Genomic DNA, 12,622 nt, shown 5'->3' with positions numbered 1-12,622 from the left:
GTCCCGTCCTTCTTCTCTACGAAGAAGAGACCTGCCCCGGCAGGGGACCTGGACGGCCGGATATGTCGGTTGGCCAGAGCTTCCGAGACATAGGACTTGAGGGCTTCGTGCTCACGACCGGACAGATTGAAAATGGCTCCCTTAGGGATGGGACCGTCGGGAATCAGGTCGATACCACAGTCCCACTCCCTATGAGGGGGCAGAGCCTTAGACAGTCGTTTGGAGAACACATCCTGAAAGTCTGACAAATACTCCGGAATGAGCACCGTATCTGCGGAGCACACAGCTATGGTAGACAGGTGATTGTGACACGATGACCCCCAATGAGTCAATTCCCGGGTGGACCAATCAAATTGGGGGTTGTGCAGTGCCAACCAGGGCATACCAAGCACCACATCAACCGACATTTTTTCCATAACCAAGAAAGACAGTTCTTCCGAGTGGAGGACCCCCACCGTGAACTGTAATCTTGGGGTCCTCCATCGTACCAAGCCTGTAGAGAGAGGGGTGGCATCAATGCTGGTAAAATGAATTGGCGTCTTCAACGCCACAAATTCCGCCCTCAGAGAACGGACAAAACCCAGACTTATCAAGTTAGCGGCTGCTCCGGAATCAATAAACGCCCGCCCTGATCGGGAAAAATCCCAGAATCTAACATGACACGGTACCAAAAGTTTAGGAAGTATCTGAAGTCCTAGGCGATCCTCCCTGCAATCGCCTAGGACTCGGAGTTTTCCGCCGGTTCCGGCTGCGGGCGTTGAGACCTCAGTGGGCAGGTTATCACCCGATGTCCAGCTTTCCCGCAGTAGAGGCAGAGACGATGCAACAAACGGATCCGGCGTCGCTCTTTGGGGTCCAGCGGGTCCACCTCCATCGGCTCGGGCGCAGAGACTGGTAAGGAGGAGGAGGGACCAGGGCCACTGACCTCCCTGACTCTACGGGTCTGCCTGTCCTGCTTCCTAGACCTGAGCCTCCTATCTGCTCTCACCGCTAGCTCCATAGCCTCCCTTAAGGACCCGGGAACGGGATGGGAAATTAACAGGTCTTTAACTGCGTCCGAGAGGCTCTGCAGAAAAACGTCCTTCAGCGCGCTATCGTTCCATGTCGTATCCCCCGCATAGCGTCTGAAGTTGGAGCAATAATCCTCCACACACGACAACCCCTGCCGCAGCGCCAACAACCGTGAAACCGCCAACCCCGCTCGGTCCGGTTTGTCGAAGATACCCCCGAGTTCCTGAAAAAAGGAGTCCACGGACTGCAGGCAGGAGGAACCCTCGGGGATGGAGAAAGCCCATGTCTGTGCCGAGCCCCGCAGCAGGGACATTATCAGCCCGACCCTCTGAGCCTCCGACCCGGAAGAACGGGGACGCATGCGAAAAAACAGGCGACACGCCTGTCGGAAAACAAAAAACTTGTTCCTCTCCCCAGAAAACACCTCGGGAAGAGGGCACTTGGGTTCGGGGCTGGTTGAGGCGTCCGACCCCTGCGACACCCCCCGCTGCTCCTGGGCCACCATGCGGGCGGATAAATCCTGGATCACAGGCACCAGGGCCTGCAGCTGGTTCGCGAGGGAACTGATCGCCTCCATGACAAAAACGGTTTTAAAGGGCCAGTTATTATGTTACGGCACTCTGCCCCCCGAGCGCCAGTTGGGGTGCCCTGATCTCCTGCACCCCACTGTCCCTGCCTACTTGCCTCGGCCCTGGCTAACCCCAGGCGGACAACTGGGCGGCAGTCCCTGCGCTGGCTAGGGACCTGGCGACTACCTGGATGGAACTACTAACAGGGGACAGAGTGCCGACAGAAGAGGCAGGTGTAACAGACCAACAAAACTACTAGGTGAATCAAGGCTGGAGGTGAAGCTCACAGGCAAACGAAGGCTACTGACAAGCAACTAGGACAGACTAGAATAGACCTGACTAGAGGCTAGCAGAACCAATAACTGGCAGTGAGTTCAGGTCACTGCCAGTCTTTTAACTAAAAGCCTCCGCCCCGGGGCGGAGAGTGGGAGGAGCCGACTCTCCCACTGTTGCATAAGGGAGGTGGATGAGAGCGGGCGGCACCCTACGGGCGGACACGCCCACGCCGCAGCACGCTGGCTGCTCCACGCTGCTGCACGCTGGCTGCTCCACGCCGCCGGGAGATCCCTGACAGCACAGCTCCGGGACGCCGAAGCCGAGCTCGAAGCGGCGCGCGCCGGCCGCGGGACCCAGCGCCGCCCTGCATGGTAACACAGGCCAAATAGATTTTTTTCCAATATTTTTTAGAAAAGGCCCACTGCGTATATTCAATCAATAATATATGTCTTCTGGCCCTGCCTACACACTTCTGTCCCTGGAGTATTACTGCAGGGCGCAATGCTCTGCACGGCCGATATACCAAAAAAAAAAATTTGCAACACTGCTAAAAGCAGCCTCCACACTACTGCACACTGTTAGATGTGGCCCTAAGAAGGACCGTTGGGGTTCTTGAAGCCTACACTACCTCCTAACACTCTCCCTATAGCAGCTCCGGCACCAACAGCACTGTCCCTCAGCTATGTCACAACGCATCTGTTGCGAGCCGCGGGAGGGGCCGATTTATATACTCGGGTGACACCTGATCTCGCCAGCCACTCACTGCAGGGGGGTGGTATAGGGCTTGAACGTTGCAGGGGGAAGTTGTAATGCCTTCCATGTCTTTCAATTGGCCAGAAAAGCGCACTAACATCTCAGAGATGAAAGTGAAAGTAACCCGAACATCGCGTGGTACTCGTTACGAGTAACGAGCATCTCGAACACACTAATACTCGAACGAGTATCAAGCTCGGACGAGTACTTCGCTCATCTCTAATAATAAATCATAGAATGTTGTCTTGTCGTCACAATAACCAATAAAGTTCTATATCCTTTAGGCCTTAGTCAGACGGGCGTTTTTAGCCGCGATTTGCACATGCGCATGCGTCCGGCGATTGTATAAAACCATTGCTTTGCAATGGTATCGGACACATGAGCGCTTTTTATGCGCTCGTCCGATAAATTATAGAACAGAAATCGCAGATTGCACCTATCTGCGATCTGCGATTCCTGTTCTCTCTCTATATGCGCTCAATGGGGCCGGCGGCAGCAGCACCGACCCCATTGAGAACATATAGAAGACAAATCATTCTTCTCTGCCACAGCTGTAACAGCTGTGGCAGAGAAGAACGATGTTTGCCCATTGAATTCAATGGAGCGGCAATACAGCCGCTCCATTGAAAGCAATGGGCTGCCGGCGTGCGCGGGGTGAATTGTCGGGAAGGGGTTAAATATATAAGCCCTTCCCTGCAATTCATCCTAAAATGTGTTAAAATAAAAAAAAATTGTATACTCACCTTTCCGCTGCAGCCGGAGTCCAGCCGCGGCCGCTGTCAGTTCTCCTGAACTGCTTCTTGGCACTATTCAGCCGGCGGGGCTTTAAAATCCCCGCCTGCTGAATGATCTGCCTCTGATTGGTCACAGCCCTGACCAATCAGAGGCAAGTTTCACTCACACACCCATTCATGAATACATGAATGGGTGAGTGACTGCTGCCTCTCAGCGCTGAGCCAATCAGGGGCAGGTCTGACTCACATCCATTCATGAATTCATGAATGGGTGTGAGTGAGACATGCCTCTGATTGGCTCAGCGCTGAGCCAATCAGGGGGCAGGTCTGACTCACACCCCCTTTACACCCACTGCAGGACGGCCGCGCGGAGCTCCGGCTGCCGGGAGAAGGTGAGTACATATATATTTTTTATTTTTACACATTTTAGGATGAATTGCAGGGAAGGGCTTATATATTTAAGCCCTTCCCGACAATTCATCCCGGGCTCACCTGCAGCGCATTGCTTTCAATGGAGACGACTGTATTGCCGTCTCCATTGAATGCAATGCGCTGGACAGCTCCGGCCCGTTTCTAATGAAACGCGGCTAGGAGCAGATTTTCGGGCGATTTGCGGGCGACTTGCGCGCACCGGTCACGCGATTTGCGGATGCGCATACGTCATGCGATCCGCAAATCGCGCGAAAAATCGCCCGTCTGACTAAGGCCTAACATGTGACTTGTGCAGCGGATGATGCCGCTATGAGACAGTCCATTCATTCACTCTCTATACACTAATTAAATAAAAGGCAAACATAGGAGACCGGCCAAATGTCATATTACGTAATATATGAGAGCAGAGACGATTCTGTGCTAATATACTAAGCAAAGATTGCAAAGTGTAGGCGTCTAATTAAGGAAATTCCATTGAAGACAGATTCTTTATTAACAGAAGATTTATGTTTTCAGAATAAATAATTTTATTACATGAACATTTTGGTATTTATTATTAACTCCTTTAACCCCTTCCTGCTCCAGGACATACATTTACGTCCTGGAGCGTCAGGGTATGTATGCAGCGAGGTCGTGTATACAGCGCGGCCGTCAACTGTTTACTACAGCTGGCACCCACAGGCAATTCGGACATTCGCGGCTACTAACTCTTTAAATGCCGCTGTCAATTCTGACAGCGGCATTTAAAGCCCCCCCCCCCCCCCGTATGGCCCCCCCACGGTGTGATCGGGGGAGCCGCGCAAGTGTCATGGCTGCCAGGGGCCTTCTGAAAGGCCCCAGGGCTGCCTTGAGAGACTGCCTGTCAAACTATCCCCGTGGGGTGGCTTGATAGACTGCCTGTCAGAATGCAGTATGATGTAATGCTGTAGTATTACGTCATACTGCAGGAGCAATCAAAGTATCACATATTGTAGTCCCCCAGGGGGACTTAAAAGTAAAGTGAAAAGTAGAGCAAAAAAGTTTTTTAATTGTAAAAAAAAAAGGAATAAAAGTTTACATCCAATTTTGCCATATCTATAATTAGAAAGTCTAAAAAATTAAATAAAAATACATAATTAGTATCGCCGCGTCCGTAAAAGTCCGATCTATCAAAGTAGCACATCATTTACCCCGCACGGTGAACGTCGTCCGAAAAAGAAAAAAAAGAAAGAACGCCATAAATGCACTTTTTCAGTCACCCTGTTTCCCAGAAAAAACGCAATAAAAAGCGATCAAAAAGTCGTACGTATTCCAAATTAGTACTAACAGAAACTACAGGACATCCTGCAAAAAATGAGCCATTGCTGAACTATGTCGACGAAAAAGTAAAAAAGTTATTGCGCACACAAGATGACGGCAGAAAATAATTGAAAAAAATTAAATGTCTTTAAAAAAAAAAAGAGAGGTATAGTAAAATAAAAACTATACAAGTTTGGTATTGTAGCAATCGTACTGACCCATGGAAAAAAGTTATCATGTCGTTTTAGTTGCAGTTTGTGCGCCGTAAAAAACAAGACGCACTGAAAGATGGCGGAATTCTCGCAGCGGGACCCGACCCGCGCCCCTGCAGGGACCAGTGCGGGTCTCACCTTCTCCCGCGGCTCCGGCTCTCTGATGTGCCAGCTGCCAGCCTGCAAGCGCATGTGCAGAGCGGATCTGGTGGCCCGAGAGTAACATTTCTGTGCGGGCCTCTGCGAGACCAGCACAGAAATAGAGCATGCCGCGATTTGTTTTCTGCGTGTGATTTCACGAAGACAAATTGCGTCCGTCTGCCTAGGATTGTGTTTTTTAATGCAATCCTATGGCAGCTTCCAGGGGCGGAAATTATGCGGGAAATCCCACCGCAGAATTTCTGCCCGTGTGCAGGGGACCTTAATAGGAATTCTGCTGATTTAGATTCTGCATCGTCAGTCGTTGCGGAAAATTTCCACTACATGTAAAAGTGATTTTTGAAATCTCCTCCACGCTCGAACTATAACTGCTGCAGAAGATCCACAGCAAATTCCCCAACATTTCCTGCCTGTGTTAAGCCTGACTAATACTTCCCCCTTGTGGACAAGAATGGTAACTGCTATAATACTGCTCCTCTGTCTAACAATTATAAAATACTGCCCCCTATGTAGAAGACTATAACTAGTATAGGAAAAAAACAGGTATCGCTGTCCTGTGAAAAACTGAGCCTTTATTAACCCTTTCCAATCCACTGTCTGACGTCTGAAGACATTCTGATTGAAGGTTGTATAGCTCCGGTATCGGAAGACGTCCAGCAGGGTATTCTTACTGTATATTACTGGCCGCTCTGTTGTTGAGAGCCTCTCCAGCATGTCCAATACCACAGTACTGGCTCTAGCCAGCAGATGGCGCCATTGTATAATGGCAGAAAGAGAGAGCCCCCTGGGAACCCCTGAATCCAAAATTGGATTGCAAAGGGTTAAATACGTGCTTCACATAGAATCCGAGACAGAGGATGCGCTTCGATTCAAGGATGAATCTGGACCACCACACATACATAGAAACTGTCATTCGCTTTGTATCTATGTAATTAAAACTCAATTAAAAACAAGGTGTCATGTTGGATTCTTAACCTCTGCATGCCCGATAACAATTCTGAACATAATTTAAGACAAAGCAGAGAGAACCTTCAAACTTGCAATCATCAAATGGGTTATTTTGTTACAGATGTCAATCATATGAACTGAGAGATAAATCATTAGTTTCAATAGACCCGAATACAAAAAGAAGAGAAGCAAAATTATGAGAAAAATAATATTAGTTCTAATATCATGAATAATATACATAATAAAAGATTGCTATTATAGAAATTTGATATAAAATTATAATAAATAGCAAAAAATGTACAGCTCCGATGTTGGAAGACGTCCGTCGGGGTTCTCTTACTGTATATTGCCAGCCTCTCTGCTGTCGGAGACTGTCCAACGTGTCACCTCATGCAGTACTGGCTTTAGCCAGCAGATAGCGCCGTTGTATAATGGCAGAAAAAGAGTAAGCCCCCTAGGAAAACCAGGATAGAAATTGGATTGGATAGCAAAAAAAAAACCCAACCAACTGAGCATTCAATAGATATACATTAAATCTGTTCTATGGTTTAAGCCATTGGGATATCTGGTAATTAACCTACCGTATATACTGCAGTATCAGCCGAGCCGAGTATAAGCCGAGACAATAAGTTTCACCACAAAAAACTGGGAAAACGTATTGACTCGAGCATAAGCCGAGCTATACTTAAGTATATACTGGGTAAAAAAAACCCTCCATACTCCCCTCCCAGCCGGAGTCTGTATCTGTGCGACAAGCTGCTTGAATTCAACCTGCTGTCATCCCCCGCCATTCTCTCTGCTTGGCTCTGTCAGTAATGTGTAAGTAAGAGCTGTGATTGGATTGAGCACCAGCCAATCACAGCTGGCGCTCGATCCAATCACAGCGCTTACTTACACAGCACTGACGGCAGGGGATTTAAAAGCCGAGCAGGGAGATGACAGCGGGGAGAATTCTAAAGCAGCTTGATTGGCTGTGAATGATCGAGCATCGGCTGTGATTGGCTGACGCTCGATCCAATCACAGCTCTTACTTACACCGCGCTGACGGTGGGGGATGACAGAGCCGAGCAAAGAAGACGGCGGAGAGAATTCAAGCAGCCTGCGGCACCGCCGCCAGAGACACAGTCGCGAGCTGGGAGGTGAGTATGGAGGGTTTTTTTAAGCCTTCCCTGACTCGAGTATAAGCCGAGGGGGCTTTTTCAGCACAAAAAAATGTGCTAAAAAACTAGGCTTATACTCGAGTATATACAGTATATATATTCAATACGCCTATAATTGTTGTTGATCAATTTTGTATTTTCTTCCCTTATTCACAGTGAATTTTTCATGAATAAGTCCCCAGCTTCATTAGTGTTTTCTCGGCCATTCACATGGCCAGGTGTGAGGTTTTGCCAAAAAATTACACTGCTGACCGCAATTTCCTCGTCGACAGAAATCCTCCTAATGACTTTCTAATGTCTAAATAGAGCCAGCTGTCTTCTTTTCCCGGCGTTGCACGCAGCTAAACTCCCTTCCTTTTTTGCACAAGTTCCACTCCCATAGAAGTCCATGAAGCCTCCAGCGTTTTTCAGTGCAAAAACAGGGCAAGGTCTATTCTTTTGGACAGCAGGAAATTTTGGTCACTGATTTCCTTCGCTTATGTGCTATTTTTTTCCTCTCGGCTGAATGGATGTATTGGAAACCAATGCTTCAGATGGCCGTGAGTTTTTTGCACGGCTAAAGTAGCTGCGTAAAAATGCGTGTGTGAATAAGGCCTAGATCGATATGCTGCGGATTTAAAAATCGGGGCTGCATGTCAATTCCGCTGTGGATTCTCTACTGTTTCTTTCCACAACATGTTGATTAGATTTGTAAAAGGCATGGACTGGTCCACAACGGAACAGGTGAATACACCGGTGGGCCCTGAGCCGAGGTAGGCCCCCAGATCTCCATCCTCCATATGATCTGCATACATTGGATAAAAAGAAGAAGTCTACCAATTCCTGACTGCTGCATTTTTCATATACGTCAATGGAAACAAGGCTACACAGAAACACAGCCATATTTCTATTGAAGTATACGGATAATGCAGTGATGAAGAGTTTGTGCAGGGGGAGCATGTAATATTTAAATGTAGCTGTATAAAGACCAAAGTATGCAAAAATTAGGGTAGCGCTCCGGAGTTACGGGTATATTACTGAATAGGTTATGCTCCCCAATGTAAAGAGTGCACTCACCCGGTGTTCAATGGAGATCCCTCCTGGATGATCTCCACTGACACCCCATATCCGGATAACCCTTTAATCTATATCGGTGGTTCCCTTGTATCTTGCCAGGCTAGTCAGCAGGAGAGCTGCGTTGTCCTCCGTCTCTCATACAGAGAGCTGCTCGCTGGATAATGTGGAAGGAAAAAGTCTGGACCTGCGCTCAGGAACCCACTCCGATGCCGCTAATACTACTATTAATTTATTCCGTACGGCGCGTTTCGTCCTCACAAAAGGACTTTATCAAGTACATAATAAAACTTACACAATCGCTCTATTTATAGTTTAAAATCTTCATTACCTTATCCCTAGGTGTCCGTCCCGTGCCTCCTCCAGCGTCCTGCGGCGTCCCGCCCCGTGTGTGCGTGTCTGATGGCGCATAATCACGTGGTGCGCTGACGTCACCTGCTCGGGCGCTGCTCCTTGTGTGGGAGAGAGTGAAGACGGCTCGGACTGTTGTTCTTGAAATGTAAAATGTACAATAAAGACCATCAGTATTGGTGTCTAGCCTACACCAACTTCCAATTGGTTAAACTTATTTCTATAAAAAAATAAATATATTACTAAATGAATAAATCTCTATTTATATCAATAATATGTATATAAAAAATCCATTTTTCTTTTTTCCCCCCATATAAAATATACATAAATATGCTATAAATTATTATCAAAATTTAATAAAAACCATTCTAAAAAATGTGTATTTGTTATAGTTTTTCCAGAACTTCGTTTAACCCTTTAGGGACTAGAGTGTTCAGTCTAAATATCCAGAACATCTCTTTTTCTCTTATTTTTTCCGTGGATCTGTTCTGGATACATTCTATCGGGGTGACACGTAAATCTGAGGGGTCTTTATCATGGTGATTTAAAAAAATGTCGTGATATGCTGTGTTTTACATATCCCTTTCTTATGTTGCTGCCGTGTTGGTTTAATCTTTCTTTTAGCTTATTTATAGTCCTTCCTACATATTTCAATCCGCAAGGACATTCCAACATATAAATGACATTCTTCACTTTACATGACATCCGTTGTTGGATCATAAACTTCTCTCCGTTTGGTAGTTCTAGGCTCTTTGTACCATGGGTGATGTTTGTGCAACACATACATCTCTTTTCTTTGCATTTATATACTCCTTCTTCACCTTCTTTTTCTTGATTTTTTCTTTTGTTTTTTTCTTTTTTGGGGCATGATGGTGCTTTAAGATTTTTTAATGTTTTATTCCTTCTAAAGATGCATAAAGGATTTTTTTGGCAACCTTTTCTCCAGAAATGGATCTTCTTTCAAGATGGTCCAGTTCTTTCTCAAGATGCGATTGATCATTCCCGATTCAGTGCTGAATTTCGTTATGAATGCCGCTCCATATTTTTCTTTTGATGTATCCTTACTCTTATCTGTCTTTCTATCTTGTTTCAATGCCCTAGTGTACGCTGCTTCCACCAATGTTTTGGGGTAACCCTTGTCTAAAAATCGCTTTCCAATAATTTTCGCTTGTACTTTAAAATCATCCTTTCTGGTACAGTTTCTTTGGATTCGCTGAAATTGACCAAAGGGTATATTGTTCCTCCAATTTCTATGGTGGCAGCTTCGGTAATTCAAATAACTGTTTGTATCGACTGTCTTGAAATGGGTCCGGGAAACGATTCTATTTTCCTGACCTTCCAATTCCAGATCTAAATAAACCATTTTTTTTGGAGCTGATGACGTGTGTAAATCTAAAATGGAATTCATTGTTTGCTAAATCTATAACGAATTTTGTTAGATCTTCCCTCTCGCCGTTCCTTATGATGAGCAGGTCATCTATAAACCTTTTGTATAATATTATTCGCTCATCATTAAATCGTTCTTTCTCGAATGTACCCATCACTAGGTTAGCGAAAGTTGGTGCACATTTTGTGCCCATTGCTGTACCGGTGCACTGCCTATATTATATACCATTATACGTAAAAATATTATTTTTTAGAATGAAGGTTATGCTTTTCAGAAGAAACTCCCTCTGATGGTCCAGCATTAGGATATCTTCTCTGAGTATTTCATTTACAGCTTTCACTCTGATTTCATGCCCGATGTTGGAGTATAATGATTCAACATCTATACTGCACCACAAGTAGGTCGATTGCCATTCCATATCTTGGATTATCTCCAACAGATGTCCTGAGTCCTTAACCCCTTAACGACCAGCCCATAGTGTTTTTACGTCCTCCCGAAGTGGGCTTTATTCTCTGAGGACGTAAAAACATGTGTCCTGCAGAGAATAAAGCCCCTCGGGCTGTGGACATGGCAGCTCCAAGCTGTCGGTGTCCGCAGGTAGCTGACAGCATGGAGCTGTCATCCCGGGCTGTTCGGACCCCCCCCCCCCCCCCCCCCGTCATTGCGATCGGCGTTATCCAATGGATAGCGCCGATCGCAAAAAAGTAAATAAAACTGCAATAAAAGTTAAAGATTCAGCTACTCTGATGGATCGGATCCATCGGAGCAGCTGAAATTACTCACCGAGGTCCGCAGCATGGCTCCCCGCTGTCCCGATGCTTCAGGCCCCATAGCCATCCTTCTGCGCATGCGCGCCAGGTGGCATTACGTCAGCCGCATGCGCAGAAGGCCCGGCGGCGTGGGAAATTTAAAATCTCCTGGCTCCCGGCTCCTGTAGGTAGCCGGGAGGCAGGAGATGTCAGCGGGGACCGCGGTGAGCGGTACCCGGTACCGCGATCATCGTTATCCAATGGATAACGGCGATCACGGAAAAGTGAAAAAAAAGAAAAGTTTCACCTCCCCTCATGGATCGGATCCATGAGGGGAGGTGAAAATACTCACCTCAGGTCCGCTGATGTCCTCCGGCCGGTGTCGGGACCCCCCGCTGGCTTCTGCAATGTGGCACGCATGCGCAGAAGCCGGCGGGCCCGGCAAATTCAAAATCTCCCTGCACCCGGCTGTCACAGATAGCCGAGTGCAGGGAGATATGACTGGGGACCGCTGTATGCGGTTTCCAGTCATATGATCACCGTTATCCATCGGATAACGGTGATCATATAAAGTTAAAAAGTAAAAAAAAAAAATTAAAAGTTAAAAAAAGTTTAAAAAGTTAAAGTTTCATCTCCCCTTACGGATCGTATCCGTAAGGGGGGATGAAATTACGTACCCAAGGTCCCGGATTTGTTCCCTGGTGGGATGTTGATCCGTGGACCTTACCCCAGCTTCGGCGCATGCGCCTGTCAGCATGCGTAAAAGTGAAAGATTGCCCAAGAAATTTAAAATCTCCCTGCTGCTGGCTACCAAAGATAGCCAAGAGCCTGGAGATGTCACGGGGAGCTGCGGTATGCGGTTACTGGTCACGTGATCGCCGTTATCCAATGCATAATGGCGATCACGTAAAAGTTCTTTAAAAAGTGGCAGTTTCATCTCCCCTCACCGATGCGATCGGTGGGGGGGAGATGAAACATCTTCTCGGAGGCTTCCGCATTTGAATCCAGATGCGATTATCCTCCATGGACCCTGCCAGCTACTGGGTATGTGCCCGCCGGCAAAATGCCGGACACATTCGCAGGAGGCGGGGAGCCCAGGAAATTTTAAATCTCCTTGCTCCCAGCGACCAACTGTCGCTGAGTGCTTGGAGCAGTGACCGGCGGCCTCGCTGAGCGGTCCCCGGTCACGTGATAAAGTAGCAAACTAACATTAGGCCGATCATACATGACCGGAGAGGAATTACAGGTTCTGCATGCGCTTGATCAGCGGTAATCCACGGATCAGTCGCATGCATTGGATTACACAATTCCCCCCAATTAGCGGGTTGGAATTACGTAATCCACTCGCAGAAACAGAACACGGCATGCTATATTTTACCACGAATATCTGCGACCTAGAGCCCTTTGTGCTCTATGACCACGGATATACCCGCAGCCCATATGCAAACACATTGTGTACGGGCTGCGGGTACCCGGGTCATCTCTAAGCGACGGCGCGGGAAATATAAACAAAAAACCGCCTGTGTGAGTAGGCAGTTATGCGCAGTACA

Source organism: Eleutherodactylus coqui, chromosome 12 (assembly GCF_035609145.1).
Source record: "Eleutherodactylus coqui strain aEleCoq1 chromosome 12, aEleCoq1.hap1, whole genome shotgun sequence".
Lineage (NCBI taxonomy): Eukaryota > Metazoa > Chordata > Amphibia > Anura > Eleutherodactylidae > Eleutherodactylus > Eleutherodactylus coqui.
This window is presented reverse-complemented; position numbering follows the sequence as displayed.